The 3,540-nt window shown below is 36.7% G+C and overlaps 2 long non-coding RNA genes across 2 annotated transcripts in view; one reads left to right on the top strand and one right to left on the bottom strand.

Moving 5' to 3' along the window:
• The window catches only part of LOC128248882 (uncharacterized), a 106,714-nt gene that overhangs the window by 89,362 nt on the left and 13,812 nt on the right, over window positions 1–3,540 (bottom strand). The gene's annotated exons all lie outside the window — the stretch shown is intronic.
• LOC106875687 (uncharacterized) overlaps window positions 3,006–3,540 on the top strand; it is a 2,361-nt gene continuing 1,826 nt past the window's right edge. The window contains exon 1 of the long non-coding RNA XR_001410150.2: window positions 3,006–3,204. This is a non-coding gene — a long non-coding RNA (uncharacterized LOC106875687). The remainder of the gene's footprint in view (window positions 3,205–3,540) is intronic.

Genomic DNA, 3,540 nt, shown 5'->3' with positions numbered 1-3,540 from the left:
GGGAAACGCATTGATCGATACAAAAAGTAAGGTGCTATACAGATGTTGACTATAGAGGCTATACATGGAGACAAATTCATTGGTTGAATATATATGTGTGTGTATGTATACATATATACACACGATGTGTGTCTGTGTGTGTGTGTGCGCGCGCGCGCAAAAATGCTAGTTCTAAAATCTCTTTAGAAGATTAACGCGGTAATTGTCCTAACAAGTAATGTTCGTAGCCACTTCAACATGGCTGTCCCTTTGAACTGACTTTAGTGCGATTTTTTAACCTCAGTAGGACTTCTCCTCTAGCTGATTAACGATGCACTCCCGCATCCGAGATATTGCGAGCAGGGGAGTGAATCCCTAATACCTTCTAGCGCTGGACCAGTAGACTAGCCTGGTTTCGGGCTATTTCTGCCTCTCTTCAGTACTAGATACCTCGTCTACAAGAGATGGCAGTAGCTCGCTTCTGCACGCAACATATATAATTCAAAGCGACGTACGGTCGCTGATTTTGCAACAAGCAAAAATGCTCGTTCTAAAATCTTTCTAATAGACTAATGAAGTAGTTGTGCTAACAAGTAATGTTCGTTGCCACTTCAACATGGCTGTCCGTTCGAAAAGACTTTACTGCGATTTTTTTTAACCCGAAGAGGACAATTTCTCTTCCTCGCAGTATCTCGGATGCAGTTGAGCATCGTTAACCTGCTAGAGGAAATGTCCACTTGGTGTTAAAACAAATGCTAGTTTTATACATACATACATACATACAATCATATACATATAGGCGCAGGCGTGGCTGTGTGGTATGCAGCTTGCTTCCCAACCACATGGCACTGGGTTCAGTCCCAATCCGTAGCACGCCGGGCAAGTGTCTTCTACTATAGCCTCGGACCGAACAAGGCCTTGTAAGTGGATTTGGTAGACGGAAACTAAAAGAAGCCCGTCATATATATATATGTATGTATATATATATTAATAGTAATGGTAAGACAACAAAAGAATGAAAGAGACCTCGATATTATGCAAATAGAGGAATTTATCTGTAATATAATATGTGACAATTATTATAGCAACCGAATAATTGTCGCATATTATATTACAGATATACATATATATTATTCTATATTTTATTTTATATATATTTTATTTTCTCTCCCTGTTTATTTGTGTGTTCCTTTCTGTCGAAGAGCGTAGGCTTGAAACGTAAAAGACTTTCTAACTTCCCGAGCGTTAAACTAATACATCTGTTTATTGTTTACACACCCGTCTTCGTCTTTTGTTTGCTTATAAATTCTCACTATATATATATATATATATATATATTAGAAAAAATAAGGTATTCAGAGGTCTGGATGGTTGTATATAAACAGATATTTGTATATGTACAACCATCCAGATCTCTGAATACATTATTTTTTCTAACATATAATATCTGTACATCACCTCCAAACCTTCTAACACACATATATATATACATACCAATATCTATATATATTCATGTATGTGTACCTTTGTGTCTGTGTTTTCCCCCCACCATCGCTTGACAACCGATGTTGATGTGTTGACGCCCTTGTAAATATAGCGGGGTTCGGCAAAAGATACCGATTGAATAAGTACTCGGCTTACAAAGAAAAAGTTCTAGGATCTATTGCATAGGCGGATTTAATTTTAAACATTTGCATTTTCATATTTATATAGTTAGGAATAGGAAGAACATTTCGGCCTACATGATATGTTACTACTGAATGCATCAAACTATGTCGTGAAAGCTGAGGGTTTGTTTGCTAAAAAATTATTGTTCCCACGTGTATTCTGACCCGGAGGGGTAGCATCTAATCGGGTCCCAGCTATGAGTTAAATGCCACGTCAACCATCGGGAATATAGGGCCTCTAGTGTCGAAAGAATTTCCTTCTAGTAGAAGGGAAACTTGTATCAAGAAAAGAACAAAGTCTGAAGTGCAGATGGTTTCCGGGCGTCTCAACCCCTGTTGTGCCACTAGTTTTATAGCTCATTGTACTGAAAGTGGGTTCAGTGTTGTGCGGCACTTTACTCGCTCAAAACAAATTCGTGCACAGGAACCTCTTGGAAAGTTTTTAAGGACTTATCGAGTTTAGGAAGTGGTCATAGTACTATGCATTATGTGCTTCTTCTATTTCTTAATTATTATAAATCTTCCACTGAGGAGGGAGCCGGTTTCCAACAAAGATACAAAGCTCCATCTTTGGGATATAGATAATACAGACAAATTCACATTTGGAACTTGAGAAAAGTGTTGTATATTTTTACTGTTCTACTCACAGATTGCACTCGTAATGTACGAATTAACCGGACAATTTCTCTTTCTGAAAATCCCAGTTTATCCAGATTCTCTTTTAAGCATTTACTAACAAAACATAGTGTTTCATGTGTGTGTGTGTGTGTGTGTGTGTGTGTGTGTGTGTGTGTGTGTGTGTGTGTGTGTGTGTGTGTGTGTGTGTGTGTGTGTGTGTGTGTATGTGTGTGTGTGTGTGTGTGTGCGTATGCCTGTCTGTCTGTCTGTCTGTCTGTCTGTCTGTCTGTATGTATGTATGTATGTATGTATGTATGCATGTATGTATATGCGTGGGATCTTTGTGGTTATCGTCAGTGCATGTCTAACTCTTTAAAAAACATTTTTAATGTATCATATAGCTGTAATTTTTGACGCTGAATCCGAATTTGTTATTCATTTATTCTAGAAAAACTTTATGAAAATGTTACAGATGTTCAAAGTTTGATAATTTTCAGAATTTTCAGCCAATCAGAAAACAGCACTTTCGCTGCCGCTTCCATCATCTGTTACAGAAGCGAGAAAGTAGGTGGGAGTGGGAAGGGCTCACCTGCATGTCAAAACATTAAACTAGCTACAGTAAACTGTGGAAAACATCCTACCTTGTTTTTTTTAAAATTAATATATGAGGTAGCAGAAAGTTTAAACTTATATTTGAATATGCAGGAATATTATCGTATAGTTGTATTAATTGTAGTGTGTTCTGTTTTTCTTTTTTTTTTTGCAGAAAATGGTTTCTTTAACTTTAAAATTGATGTTGATATCATTGGCGCTGTGTGTTGGAGTAGAAGCAGTATTCTTTTCTGGTGGATGCTCCACTAGATGCATGGTAGCACTTTGTAAACTTTCTACGAGTGTCGCTTGTAGCAAGAAATGCGCTTGCTATTGTAGAACTAGGGCGGTAAGTCATGCCGCTTAGTTTCGTAACTTTAAAATATTTTCACTCAAATTTACCTTTTTCTCGAAGAAAATAAAAAAAAGTACTATAACAGTAATAGTTAGCGATACTTTTTGGTTATCGCACCCCCATTAAAAAAATTGGGTTATCTCTCCCGTTTTACGAGGAATATCGGTATTTTGGGTCATCTCCCTCAACTAAAAAAAATTGTTTAACCCTCAATGAAACAAAAGAAAACAGAAAAATTAATAACCATGGAAACTGAAAAATTAATAAACATGAAAACTGAAAAAAATTAAACATCTCAATGAATCTTTTTCTTTTACTTTTCTTTTACTT

Source organism: Octopus bimaculoides, chromosome 1, assembly GCF_001194135.2.
Source record: "Octopus bimaculoides isolate UCB-OBI-ISO-001 chromosome 1, ASM119413v2, whole genome shotgun sequence".
Taxonomy (NCBI): Eukaryota; Metazoa; Mollusca; class Cephalopoda; order Octopoda; family Octopodidae; genus Octopus; species Octopus bimaculoides.
This window is presented reverse-complemented; position numbering and strand designations above follow the sequence as displayed.